Source organism: Elaeis guineensis, chromosome 7 (genome assembly GCF_000442705.2).
Source record: "Elaeis guineensis isolate ETL-2024a chromosome 7, EG11, whole genome shotgun sequence".
Lineage (NCBI taxonomy): Eukaryota > Viridiplantae > Streptophyta > Magnoliopsida > Arecales > Arecaceae > Elaeis > Elaeis guineensis.
Genome location: NC_025999.2, coordinates 73,850,568 through 73,866,430, shown reverse-complemented (window position 1 = coordinate 73,866,430; position 15,863 = coordinate 73,850,568).

Sequence of the window (15,863 nt, the reverse complement as noted above, 5' to 3'; positions counted from 1 at the left end):
ATCTGATTATATTTTATTTTGATTGATTGGGACTGATTATGATCGTTAGCTAGGCTTTGTATTATCAAGGGCAGCATCTCTTGGTAGCATGGCCATGTTATATCCCGGATTTGGGATGTGACAGAAATAGTATCAGAGCATAGGTTATGATTCTTAGAGACTATGGTGTAAGTAAATAGAGCGTCACATAAATAACACTAGAGCTCGAATTATAATTACTTGGGACTGTGATATATGTGACTAGGGAGAATGACATAAGGGATATCAAAATTTAGGATTATAATTACTAGGGATTGTGATGGAATAGTATCAGAGCTTCAAGTAGGATCATTAGGGCTGTGACTTAAAAAGTATTTGAGTATAAGGTTATGATCACTAAGGACATAATAAAAGTAGCAGAATGAATTCAATCTAGATTTCGGATCAATAGGCATTATGATGAAATTTTTGCATAAGTGGCATTTAAGTGGTATACAATGTGTATTAAAGAATTGGATGAATTATATTTTAGATTTCAATAAATATGGCTTGATCTAAGTGTAAGAGGATTTTGGATCAATAGGTATTATGATGAAATTTTTGCATAAGTGACATTTAAGTGGTATATGATATGTATTAAAGAATTGGATAAATTATATTTTATATTTCAATAAATAAGGCTTGACCTAAGTGTAACAGGTGTTGACCTTTGAACATAGGATATTATACAGATAAGCTATGTTGTGTTGAATATATTTATTCAATTATTATGATTTTGAAATTCTAAACTTGATGTTGGTGAAGATTATGATAGTTTTTCTAATTTTGATGGTAATAGTTTGATCATTACAATTTTGGATTTATTAGAAAGAATTTGTTTCAGACATGAATTGCATCATACAAGAGATAAATATTTTTTGAGCATTGACTCTACAAGAGGATCATGTATAAAACTTGTATGTAAATGGAAAAAATATATATATTTGGTCTATTGGTGGATTAGATTTTTTTTATGACAACATGACATACATATTCTAGTGGAATCCTTAATAATTTGTATTACTATCTTTTCTATTGGATTATTAGATCTTCCTTATGTTTATTGAAGATAGTGGGGTGCATGAATTATTTCAAGTCAAAGTTTAAGTTTTGGAACTGGTCTAAAATATCTTGCTATTGTCAAATTTTTAAAAAATTTATATGAGTTTTAACAAATATGCGATAAGTTTTCATGTTGGTTTATTTATCTATGTAAGGGTCATGATGAAAGAAGCTGTCCATAAGAGATAACCGAATTGATTCTACTCATAATGATATTAACTTGAGGTCTTCTAATTTGTTAAAGATTTAAGTTAATCATTTTACAAAGAAAGGTTGGTTTAGAATCGTTCTATTGATTGTCAGATAAATCTAGAGTTAACGTACTTTAAATTAATTTTAGATGTATTGGATTATAGATAAGTGGTAAAAGCTTATACAATAATTTTAAATATAGAAAGTAGATAAAGATTAAATTTTGATATGGTATGCTTAAGGAATAGTAAAGACAAAGAAACTTAAAGCTTTGTTCTAGTTTTATGTATAAAAAAAATAAAAAGTTGGATTTTTTTTTACATTCTAATGTAAATGATATTTTTGTCAGAATTTATCTAGTAGCCTTGGAGGATTCGATGGGTTAGATCAGAGTGCTTAATAGAAGTATGGTGGTTGAATTATATTAAAATTAGTTAAGAATATTAATTCTAACATAATAAGTGTTATAATTGGAGACTTGACTTTCATAAAAAGGACCACTATTAACAAATGCAAGGATAATGTTATTGATTCTTGGGTTCGTTTAGATGTTGCAATACTATCTTATTGTTATAATAATGGTCAGAAAAATTTTGAGCAACTTAAGTTTAAGATTAGTGGATTAATATTCTTTGGTTGAGCTTGGATGTAGAATATTTTGAATATAAATATTATTTTCTTAGCTTTGATATTATTACTCTATTTATTTGAATAGATTCAAGAATTTTCTATGATAAAAGTTTAATTGTTATATCAAATAGAAAGTTAAATGGATAAGGAAGGTTGTAGATTATGGTGAGCATTTAATGCTCTAGACTCTTCTATTTTTATACAAATAGGTAAGATCGATTATGATTTTCATATAAAATTAGTTAAGAGCAAATAATTTTATGGGCAAAAAATTATGATATTTTAAGCCAAAATTAAGAGATCAAAGAAATTTATTATCTTGCGGATAGAAATAATCTAGTTTTGAAATATCATATAATTACTAATATTGAGGACTTATGGAATAAGCACTTTGAGATGTAAACTATTTGGAAGCTTAAAGATAATATGAGGGTTATTTTCAATGTTCGAAACTTCAAGTTTGCCAAGTTTCGAGGATGAAACTTTTTTTAAGGAGGATAGAATATGATACCTAGTCCTAAAACCCCCTCCCACACGAATCTTAAGATATATATAAAAAAGAAGAAAAAGAAGAAAAAAAAAGAAGCAAACCAAATAGAAAAAAAATTGTTGAAGATTTTCGCTGGGAGTCTTCTTCCACGCAAATCCATCGGAGAGGAAGTCGAATTCTAGAAGGATTCGGCCTCTCCTTCACCCTATAAATCTGCCCCCTTCCTCCAAAACCGACAACAATGAGCCCAACCTTTTTCTTTCCTTTTTTCTCTTTTTTTCTTCCAATTTTTGTCAGATTCTGGTTACCATGCTCGTCGATTGAAGCTGGAGATGCCATCGGAGCCAAGGTAAGGCTCCGATCCCTCTTCCTCTCTTCCTTCCCCTTCTTCCCATGCTATTGTGCATGGCCATTGGCCATTGAAATCATTAGAAAAGCAACCAAAAGAAGATGCCTTGTTTTTCCCTATCTGGTCGAGCCTTACTTCTTTTTTCGACCATCAGCGCTGCTGCCTATGGTGTCGCATCCCTAGGTCATGATGCCCCACTTGTCTACTGCCTCCCCCATAAGTTTTGGCTATCGATGATCGGCTAATGACTGAAAAAATGAAAACAAAAAGGATGGATCCCCTATTTTTTCAGATGTTCCCATGATTTCCATCGTTCGGCCTTTGCACTGGCTGTCTCTCACTCCATCACCGTCGGCCACCCACCGTCACCATCGCCACTGCCACCAATCTTCCGACCAAGAACCACTGCCTGTACCCCCCTTTTCAGCCAAGAAAAGAAAGAAAAAGAAAGAAGAAGAAGAGAAGAAGAAGAAAAGAGAAAAGAAAAAAAAAGAGAGAAAAAAAAGATTTTCTTTCTCTCTTGTCTCCCTTCTCTAAGGTTTCTCTCTCTCCTCTCTCTTTCTCTTTCTATCTAACCTTTGAAACCAGTATGAACCTAAGACGATCTTTTCAAAGAGACTCAGATTTCTTTGATATCCATATAGTTTGTCGATCTTAGTTCGGTCCTTACCATATATTTATAGATCTGATCACCATTAATCTCTATGGAGTCACCATGATATGGCTTTTGATGATCTTGATCGTAGATTTCTCTTTTGAAGAATATGAAGATTCTCTCTCCACTTTCATTCTCTATTTTCTCTTTTTTCATCCATTTTCTCTCTCTAAAAATATCTATGGACCCCTATCAAGTCATGTCTTCCTTTTCTAAGAACCTATGTTGACTCTGATAAGATGATCTGAATCTGCTGTGATATTCATGCGGAAGAAAAAATCGATTTTTTCCTTGTAGGATCTTCCAGATCTAATGAGATCTGAGGTAGAATATTTTAAAAAAAATTATCCTACTTTATTTTAGATCTAATATCTATTAGATCTAATTCTTATTATCTGATATTTAATCTAAAATTAAATCTAAAACTTGAGGATTAAAGAAATACCTCTAGGATAACTAGATTACCCTGTAGATGATCGCAGCAATGCCCGAGGTTCTAAAATAGCTACGCAGTCATCTGGCCTCTACCGGTATCTACTCAAGTAGGATCTGGATTGTATTCTCCTCATGAATCTTTTCTTCAAAAATTAGACCTAGATTTGATCTGCAAGATCTTCAAAAGATCTTCTGAAGCTGAAGCAGCAGCTTCTCGACAAATCCCTGCAGCCTTCTAATCAGGGAGCCACCACACCTTGGACAAGCACCAGATGGATGCCCAACCTCTTAGACATGAAGAGGGGAGGGAGACGAGTAGAGGGGGTATGGAGAAGTGGAGGGGTTTCACATTTTTGCTGGGTATTGAGCAGAGTCTCTAAACCCTAGGCGCAGACAGGGTTTAAATAGACCCTGCTGTGCCACATCATTTGATCAATCAGAAAATTTTAATTAATTTTGAAAAAATTTTGATTGATGGATTGATGTCATCTGATCATATCAGATAAGAACCCTACCAAACCCTCCTACTGTTGGTGCCAACACTAGATAAACATAATGAGATTGACGTCCAACAGTTTGAGTCGATCAAGGCATAGAGTCCTCATCTCATGGGACTCTATCCTTATCCACTTAAGGCGCACGTCATATCTGATTATGGTACCCACCTTGAGGGTAAAATTAGCAGGTGGACACTCCACAAAAACTCTCCAATGACCTCTTGCCAAGTGGCCTTTAGTCCAAGGTCCATGGGTCAATATTTGACCGATGTCCAAAAATAAAAATGGCAGGTGACAGGAATTAGCAGGTGTTGTCTTAAATTCATCTCATGAATTAAGATAAGACTTTTTTGAGCTAGACTGGCTCTAGTCAGATTGAGAGAAATCTTCTCAAGGTTCTCTGGGTGAGTCAAATCACATTTGGCTCAGTCGAGATAGAAAAGATTACACGAGAAAAAAGTTAGGCTCAATCGTGTGCTAGTACAATTTTTTTGAACCTAATTAGATCTAATCCAAATCAATCGAACTGGGCTAGCTCAATTGATGACATCCAGACCCTAACTCTTGTTTGAGCGATCCAGTTAGGTTCATTTCCATATGGTAATGAGACATGTCGTAATCTCATCATCGACATCATCAAAACTCCTTTCAATAGATCAGAACTCTTTTGATTCAGATAATTAGAATGATCGATCATCAAGATCATTCTAATTGCTTCCAAAATCCACCAGTGACACCTAGTAGTATATGATGGCAACCCATCAGAAATGAAGATGAACCTCTCAATGCAGCTACCTGTGTGATTGAGTTTTTCTATCATGAGTCCCGACTGAATTAGGGTTAAGGTGAACTCGTCAAATCCAACATCAGTCATATGAATCAATCGATCAATCCAAGTCCGATGTGAAACCTTAATGAAAAACTTTTTTCTATTATTTTACTCTGCCATGGCCATGGGCTTAAGGATTCAATCTTTCGATCATCATAGGACTACTCCTCTTATCTATCGAGGTTGATAGATCCCATCTTGGTACGATCTGGTTCCTACAATGAATATGCTACAGCCAACATACACCTCAGGGTTTTGAATGGCTAGGAGACTGAGTTATGGTGTAGTCAAACTATAACACACTCAATGTAAACTATCGATGCACCTTAGATCAAAGAACTAGATACACAACTGCAGTATCGAGCTAGTCATCAACGAGAAGGTAGACTTCCTTATGACTGCTCGAGGTGGTCACGCTCAGTACTCTCGTTCTCAATGAATATCTGTACTTTCACTTCAATGTCTCCACACCATAGACTCAAGACACATCTATCCTAAGGAAGCGATCGTACACCAACCTTCCGGATCGATCACCATCTTCGTGATGATCCTATGGTCAGAAGCTGTTTATGAGTTAGTTATATAAATTCATGCCTTAAATTTTCAACTCTTGAAAATATGAACTAACATTCCTACTAACTCAAAGGATGTATCACAGACATAATGTACACAAGGTGATAGTAGAATAACCTTTTTATTTATTTATAGTCAAAATTATAAATTTATCCTTACATTTGGACCAGAATGTGTCAGCCAATCTGACATCTAGGGCACACATCTAACAAACTCCCACTTGACCTAATGCCAATTGGCTACATATCTAAGTCCCATCTTCTCAAGATGGGCTTCGATTTTCTGCTGGCCTAATAGCTTTGTCAGTGGGTCTGTCATATTGTCTATAGAGTCGACTCTCTTAACCTCGACATAATCTTTTTCGAGGTAATCATGGATCAGATGGAATCGCTGCTCAATATGCTTGGACTTCTGGTGAGACCTTGGCTCCTTAGCTAGGGCTATGGTGCCATTATTATCGTAGTAAAGAGGGATGGCATCCGATGACATCACTCCAAGCTCTGCAATAAATTTTTTGTACCAGAATGCCTCCTTTGCAGCTTCCGATGCAGCAATATACTCTACCTCCATGGTAGAATCAGCAATCACCGTCTGCTTGAAACTCTTCCAGCTAACTGCACCACCATTGCAAATGAACAGACTCCCAGATATCGACTTTCGATCATCTATATCAGACATAAAGTCTGAGTTTGTAAATCCCTGAACCAAAAATTCTCCATTCCCAAAGACTAGATACATTTCACAGAAGTCCAGTGCTCTTCGCCTTGATTCGACTGATATCTGCTTGTGACATTCACAACATGGGCTATATCAGGTCGTGTACATAGCATGACATACATGAGGCTCCCTATTATCGAAGCATAAGGGATCTTGCTCATGCGTTCAATCTCCTCAGGTGTGCTAGGGCACATCTTCTTGGAGAGATGAATGCCATGTCTAAAAGGTACTAAATCTCTTTTGGAGTTTTCCATGCTAAACCTTTTTAGTACCTCCTCTATGTACATCTTCTGTGAAAGTCCCAGCATCCTATTTGGTCTATCTCTATAGAATTTAATATCCAGTATAAAAGATGCTTCTCCTAGATCTTTCATAGAGAACTCCTTAAATAATCATATTTTGACTGAGGTCAACATGAAGATATCATTTTCAATTAGGAGGATGTCATCAACGTACAGTACGAGGAAGACAACTACGCTCCCACTGACCTTCTTGAACACACATGGTTCCTCCTCGTTCTTGATGAAACCAAACATTTTGATCACATCATTGAAACGAGTATTCCAGCTTCAAAATGCTTGCTTAAGTCCATAAATGGACTTTTGCAGCTTGCAGACCTTGTGATCATCATCACTGGATGTGAAATCAAGCGGTTGTTCCATATAGATATCTTCCTCAAGATATCCATTTAAGAATGCTGTTTTTACGTCCATCTGCCATATTTCATAATCGAAATAGGCTACAACAGCAAGAATGTGCGGATAGATTTTAGCAATGGCTACGGACGAAAAGGTATCCTGATAGTCAATGCCTTCGCACTGACTATAACCTTTCACTACGAGCCTAGTCTTGAATGTCTCCACATTCCCATTTGTACCTATTTTTCTCTTGAAGATCCATATACACCTAATAGGTACAATACCTTCAGGTGGATCTACCAAAATTCAGACTTAGTTTGAGTGTATTAAGTCAATTTCTGATCTCATTGCCTCTAACCATTTCTCAAAGTCGATATCTGATATCGCCTCGTCATAGATCTTGGGGTCATCACCATGAGCCCCATTTTCCATAAGAAACATTTTCTCTACTTTCTCTTGTATAGTACCTAAGTACCTTTCAAGAGGATGAAAAATCCTAGTCGATCTATGAGGTGGAAGAGGTTGTGTTAGGACTGATTCTAATTGATTGGGTTCCTCAGGTTCTTTAGCTCGTTGCTCTTGGGAGATATTCTCCTTGAGCTTAATTATTCTTCCGATGCCACCATCTTGAATAAACTATTTTTCAAAAAAAATAGCATGTCGATTCACAATCACATTGTGATCTTCCAGAATATAGAAATAGTATCCTAATGACTCTTTAGGATATCCTATGAACCGAGCTCTAAAAGATCTGAACTCTAACTTGTCCGCCTGGTGTCTCTTGACATGAGTCGGACAACCATAAATTCTGAGATGACTCAGACTTGGCTTCTTACCATGCCATATCTCATATGGTGTGGTAGGAACGATTTTAGAGGAAACCCTATTCAATACATATATTGCTGTCATGAGATAATGTCCCCAAAGAAACTCAGGAAGATCTGTGAAGCTCATCGTGGAACGGACCATATCTAATAAGGTCTGATTCCTCCGTTCTAAAATCTCGTTGAGTTGTGGCATTCCAGATGGAGTCCATTGAGAGATTATGCCATTGTCTTTAAGATAGTCTAGGAACTCCCGACTAAGGTATTCACCTCCTCGATCTTATCGAAGAATCTTAATGGGCTTTTCTGTTTATTTTTCTACTTCATGCCTGAATTCTTTGAACTTTTCAAAGGCTTCAGACTTGTGTTTCATTAGAAACACATACCCGTACCTAGACATATCATCGGTGAAGGTAATGAAGTAGACATAGTTGCCTCTAGCCGGCACATCAAATGGGCCACACACATCTGTATGTACTAGGGCAAGTAGCTCTGGGGCCCTTTCCCTATGTCCTGTAAAAGGGAGCTTGGTTATTTTGCCTTGAAGGTATGATTCACAAATTGGATATGACTCGAAAGTCAACGAACTCAATAGCTCAGATTTCTCCAATTTGTTAACCCTGTCTTTCGCTATATGACATAGCCTTATGTGCCACAGATACCTATCATTTAGACTATCTCTAGGCCTTTTAATTCTCATGGCATTCACATTTTGCTCGATATGAAATACAGATACATCAATATGTAGCTGATAAAGATCATTAATAAGAAAATCATTTGCAACTTTATTATTTTCATAAAATATATTACAATGATTCTTATGAAAGCTAATCACATAGCCTTCTTGTGCTAAACATGAAATAGAAATCAAATTCCTACTTGCTGTAGGTACATAATAACAATCTCTAAGAACTAAATCTAATCCTAACGGTAATCGCAGAGGATAGATTCTCACGACCACAGCAGCAACTCTTGCTCCATTTTCGATGCGTAAGATCATATCCCCATCCCTCAGCCTCCTGCTCTCCTCAAGATCCTGTATAGAAGTGCACAAATGAGCACTAGAACCAGAGTCAAGTACCCAACTGGATGCAGAAAAATCGTAAGATTAAATTCTATAATGAGTATTCCTCCAGAAGGACCATCTTTCTTGTTCTTCAGGATGGCCAGGTACTGAAGATAGTTCCACTTTCAATGGCTGTCTGAATTACAGTGAAAATATTTTTTCTTTTCAGCAGCCTTCTTCTTCGGTTCCATCTTCTTCTTCTTCCCATCCACCTTCTGCTTCTTCGCAGACTTCTTCTTCTTTCTAAAAGATTTTCTCTTGGAAGAAGTCCACTCCACAGTAAGGACTGAGCCTTTTGAACCTTTCAAAGAAAGTTCAGCCGTAACCAACATGTTCATTAACTCAGTCAAGGTACACTGCATCTTATGCATATGAAAGTTCATGATGAATTGACCATATGCATCAGACAAGGATTGAAGGATCACATCAATCTGAAAATCCCTGTTTAAGATGACACCGAGCTTCTCAAGCTCCTCTAGGTCCTTGATCATTGTCAAACAATGATCTTGGATTGACTGTCCATCATGCATTTTAGCCTTAAAAAGTCTTTGGCAGACTTGATACTTGGCTGTGCGATTTTGTTCACCAAACAACTCTTATAGGTGAGCCAATATTTGATCGGTAGTCATAATATTCTCATGCTGGCACTGTAAATCATCAGACATGGCACCCAACATGTAGTACCTGGCTTTGTTATCGTCATCCATCTACTTTTTCAGAGACGCTCTCTGTTCAGCAGTCGGACATGCTGGTATGGCAGGTGGATCCTGATCCAAGACATGAGTCAATTTCTTAAAATCTAGAATAATTCTATAGTTTCTCAACCAGTCTTTGAAATTGGGTCCAGTCAATCTGTGGGTGTCTAGTATTTTGGTCAGGGGGTTGGACGCAGACATGTTTCTTGTAGAGAGTTTAAAGTTTCTAGTTAGATTTTGTAATCAGACTTAATCAATTTGTTTAGGAGTTTTATTTTTAAATAAATTAGGCTCCTACTATTTTCTCAGATCCCTACACTCCCTAGGTAGAGATGTGAAAATCTTCGTGATTAGTGATTTCTAGTAGGTGGTGCGGTCTCACCGACTGGCTCATCACCTCACCTAACAGTTATTGGTGATGGGTCAACTGATGAGTGGACAACTCTTGTCCAATGATTCTCTAATCATGATGCACCCAAAACTTGGTCTCTAATTCATGAAGCTCACCGTGTTCGAAAAATTGCTCCAATCCTTAGTTAAGTCAGACCTACCATTTGCACGAACTAGATTCCTGATTGCATCCCTCACCATATCCAGAATATTGAGCACAAACCATCCTCTAATCTGTAGCATCCAATGCCTAATAGACATGGTTGCGTCTTTTCGATGCAACTGAACCACTGTAACCAGTCGAGAACAATCAACCCCAGGAAGGACCCGCACATCCACAATGGTGGAAGATCTTAGACTTAATATTTTCTTAGGGAGATTTAATTTAGGTTTCATTAAACTTGACTTGACATAGTCATAACAATTATGACTAACCTAGTGGTATAGGTTAGCTCAAATTATTAGTCACCTCAAATCAGAACTGGGTCGATACATATGGCCAGATAAGTGAGACCGGTGGAAGGGATATGCCATTAACTCGACAAGAACGCATTCGAATCGAGTAGCTCCCAATTAAAAATTATTCGATCGCATCTGCCTAACTTACCTTAGACACCAAATTATCGAACCAGAACCAATTGGATTAGTCTACAATCTAGGCTCTAACTACTGAGCCAAATTAAGTTTTAACTTGATCGAGTCACATCTAAATGTGATTCGATCTTGACCTAGACTTAATCCCATTAGGCTGGTCAATTATTAGCTTTCATAATCCCACCAACCAACTTTTGATTCGGTTTGATCAACCGCTAGACCTAATTGAGCTACCCAAGCCCGAACCCAATTTTATGAAAATGACTTAGATCTGAAATTTTCAATTTTAGACCTAATTTAATTTCATAAGCTTAATTCATTAATTAAGTCTTAGATTTATAAACAAAATATGTAAAATAAATCCTAGGATTTCAGGATCTAAGATTTTACAGAAAAATAAATTTTGATTTCTGATTAAGGATGAACGCGCAGCACCCCTACACACCATAAGAACACCCCATTGAATGGGAGGAGAGGGTCTTAAACCCTACTTTGTTCTTATGACCGGACGGTCATGAGAAACACCTTAATCAGAAATATTAATTTAACTACAAAACTAGTTAGATCTAAGTTACATATCACATATATAATTTTAGATCTAACTTATACATGCTTTGCATACATCTCATGTATTAAAATCTGATCTAATTAGCATGCTTTCAAATCTGATTCATCACATATAACATCTGAAAAATATGATTTAAATTAAACTATTCAGTATAAAATCTATTCTAGACAGTTACTAGAACAATTCTACAACTGGTCTAGGCATGCAACAGATCAATCTTATGAATTAATTAAATTTTATTTTTTATTTTTTGATCTGAATATAATATTTATAACATCAAAAAAATAGAGAATAAATTAGATCTAATTTATATTTTAATCATATTAAAATATAAAACTATAAGACTATTCATAGATTAAACTACTCCTAGTCTAGTCATACATCTCATACATGTTAGATCTACTTAGATTTAATTTTAAATTTTTTTAATTTTAGATCCTATCACATCTGATGTGACATCTAAAATTCATCAATATCAGATAAATAAAAATAAAAATTAGATCTAAATTAGATCTGAAATAGAGCCATCAACCTGGCTCTGATATCAGTTGAAGAAAAAATTGATTTTTTCTTTGTAGGATCTTTCAGATCTAATGAGATCTAGGGAGAAATATTTAAAAAAAATTATCCTATTTTATTTCAGATCTAAGATCTATTAGATTTAATTCTTATTATCTGATATTTAATCTAAAATTAAATCTAAAACTTGAGGATTAGAGGAATACCTTTAGGGTAACTAGATTACCCTGTAAATGATCGCAGCAATGCCTGAGGTTCTAAAATAGCCACGCAGTCGTCTGGCCTCTACCGGTATCCACTCGAGCAGGATCTGGATCATCTTCTCCTCGCGAATCTTTGCTCCAAAAATTAGATCTAGATCTGATCTACAAGATCTTCAAAAGATCTTCTGAAGCTGGAGCAGCAGCTTCTCGATAAATTCCTGCAGCCTTCTGATCAGGGAGCCACCACACCTTGGACAAGCACCAGATGGATGCCCAGCCTCTTGGATGCGAAGAGGAGAGGGAGAGGAGCAGAGGAGGAATGGAGAAGTGGAGGGATTTCACATTTTTGCTGGGTATTGAGCAGAGTCTCTAAATCCTAGGCGCAGATGGGGTTTAAATAGATCCTGCTACGTCATGCAGTGCCACATCATTCGACCAATCAAAAAATTCCAATTAATTTTGAAAAAATTTTGATTGGTGGAGTGATATCATCTGATCATATCAGATAAGAACCCCATCAAATTCTTCTACTGTTAGTGCCAACATTGGATAAACACAGTGAGATTGGCGCCCAATAGTTTGAGTCGATCAAGGCATAGAGTCATCATCTCATGGGACTCTATCCTTATCCACTTGGGGCGCCGTCATATCTGATTATGGTGCCCACTTTGAGGATAAAATTTGCAGGTGGACACTCCACAAAAACTCTCCAATGATCTCTTACCAAGTGGCCTTCAATCCAAGGTTCATGGGTCAACGTTTGATCGATGTCCTAAAATGAAAATGGCAGATGATAGGAATTAGCAGATGTTGTCTTAAATTCATCTCATGAATTAAGACAAGACTTTTCTGAGCTGGACTGGCTCCAGTCAGACTGAGAGAAATCTTCTCAAGGTTCTCTGGGTGAGTCAAATCATATTTGGCTCAATCGAAATAGAAAAGATTATACGAGGAGAAAGTTAGGCTCAATCGTGTGCTAGCACGATTTTCTTAAACCTAATTGGATCTAATCCAAATCAATCAAACTGGACTAGCTCAATTGATGACATCCAGACCCTAACTCTTGTTTGTGTGATCCAGTTAGATTCATTTCTGTATGGTAATGAGATATATCGTGATCTCATCATCGACATCATCGAAACTCTTTTCAATGGATCAGAACTCTTCTGATTTAGACAATTAGAATGATCAATCATCAAGATCATTCTAATTGCTCCAAAATCTACCAGTGACACCTAGCAGTATATGGTGGCAACCCATCAGAAATGAAGACAAATCTCTCGGTGCAGCTACTTATGTGATTGAGTTCTTCTATCATGAGTTTCGATTGAATTAGGGTTAAGGTGAACTCGTCAAATCCAACATCAGTCATATGAATCAATCGATCGATCCAAGTCCGATGTAAACTTTAATGAAAAGCTCTTTTCCATTATTTCACTCTGCCATGGCCATGGGCTTAAGGACTCAATCTTTCGATCATCATAGGACTACTTTTATCTACTGAGGTTGATAGATCCCATCTTGGTGCGATCTGATTTCTACAATGAATATGCTACAGCCAACATACACCTCAGGATTTCGAATGGCTAGGAGACCGAGTTATGATGTAGTCAAACTATAACACACTCAAGGTGAACTGTCGATGTACCTCAGATCAAAGAAGTAGACACACAACTGCAGTATCGAGCTAGTCATCGATGAGAAGGTAGACTTCCTTATGACTGCTCGAGGTGGTCACGTTCAATACTCTTATTCTCAACGAATATCTGTACTCTCACTCCGGTGTCTCCACATCGTAGACTCAAGACACATCTATCCTAAGAAAGTGATCGTACACCAACCTTCCGGATCGATCACCATCCTCGTGATGATCCTATGGTCAGGAGCTGTTTATGAGTTAGTTATGTAAATTCATGCCTTAAATTTGTAACTCTTGAAAATATGAATTAACATTTCTACTAATTCAAAGGATGTATCACAGACATAATGTACACAATGTGATAGTAGAATAACCCTTTTATTTATTTATAGTCAAAATTATAAATTTGCCCTTACATTTATACAGGAATGTGTCAGCTAATCTGGCATCTAGGGCACACATCTAACACATGCCATATGTCAAATCCATGCCGGACATATCTAGTATCTTTGAAACTCACTATTGATGAACTCTATTGATTGATCTTGATTTTGAGCCAATCCATTTTCTACGATTTTTTGATCGAGTTGCTTAGATTTGATCCTCATTTAGGAGGTCCTGAATTATTTCGATGCTCGGACAGCCTGTTAGATTGATCATCTGATCAACAGTCTTCTTTTTTTATGATTTAATTCTAATGAATTTATTGAATAAGAAATTAATTATATTTTTAATATTTTAATAAGATTAGTCGATTCTTCTAATGAAGTCTATAGATCTAAGACGAACAAGATAAGTGAATCTTACGCTCCTTGTTTATTTTTAAATATCATATTTTTCATACAAATGATTTGTTGTTAATGAAATCTTATTTTTCATAAAATAAAGATCAGCGTATAAGATATAAAAAATTATATTTTATTATGATCATTGATTTTATGAATATATTTTATGAAAATGGTATATTTATAAAGTATGAATTTTATGATTTTTTATTTAGCTATGTATATATATGTTTTAAGAAAAAGATATAAAGATTTTAAAGCCTCTCAGATAACTATGAACGAATCTCTTTGGAAAGGTCGATACTTGGAGCTAGCATCCACAAGAAACATGGCACCGTTAATGAATATAAAGTTGGTATATGAAATAAGAATTCTGTCAATAAGAAATATGGTCCTATCACGAAGATAATAGTGACCTTAGCATGAATATCTGTGAGTAATGTTTTGAAAACATGATACGAATACCTGATAAGAATGATTTATGAATCATATTTACGAAATGTTCATGAATTTATGTATGCATGATTATCTTTATGACTTATTTTATTATGCTCTATAAAATACATAATTTTTATAATATTTATTATTTTTAAAATATTGTATTATCATAAAAAAATTTATGCTTGATCGAGTAAGGAAGCATAGATTCTACTTACTGAGCTAGTGTAGCTCATATTTTTTATATTATTATATTTTTTTATAGAAGATTAAGATTAGGAGGATTCAGTATTGGGAATCTGTATAGCAAGTTTAAAAATTTTATAGTTAAAATTTAGTTTATTTGTTTATCATGGTCCTGTAGTTATCTATTTACAGCTATGGGTTTAACATTTGGTTTTAGATTTAGATGGTTTGAATCAATTTTGATTTATATACCTAAGAAATGGCGAGACAGAATATCTGATTATGTTTTATTTTGATGGATTTGAACTGATTATGATCGTTAGGCTTCATGTTATCAAGGGCAGCATCTCTTAGTAGCATGATCGTGTTATGTTCCAGATTTGGACATGATAGTTTGGGTGCTATTTTTGGATGATGCATTTCCAAAAATCTAGACTAGGTACTTATATTTTTGAACTTTAACAATTTTTTTAGTTTAGTGCTTATTATGTTGAGAAATGAAATTATTAGAGTTTAGATGCATTCTTCTTACTTCACAAACGACTAGCATGCATGCATGCATCCCTTCTACCCAATTGACAATCGATTGGCTTGTGATAGTTTAGAAAGTTGGCACTTGAGGCATGGAATTCGATAATTGGAAAGTATGTATAGATGGCAAAAGAATCTTCTTAGTATATACATAAATGAACTACCATGGATGTAGGAGAGCACTCTCTCCATCCCTCTCTGATCCTATTTATTCTGATAGAATGTTATAAGGGAAAGGTTTTTTCTTTCTTTTCCATAGAATATAAGAGAACTTATCAGTAAGGTATTCTTCTCTCACATTGCAAAACTAAATCATCTCACATATAAAGACAAATTAGTG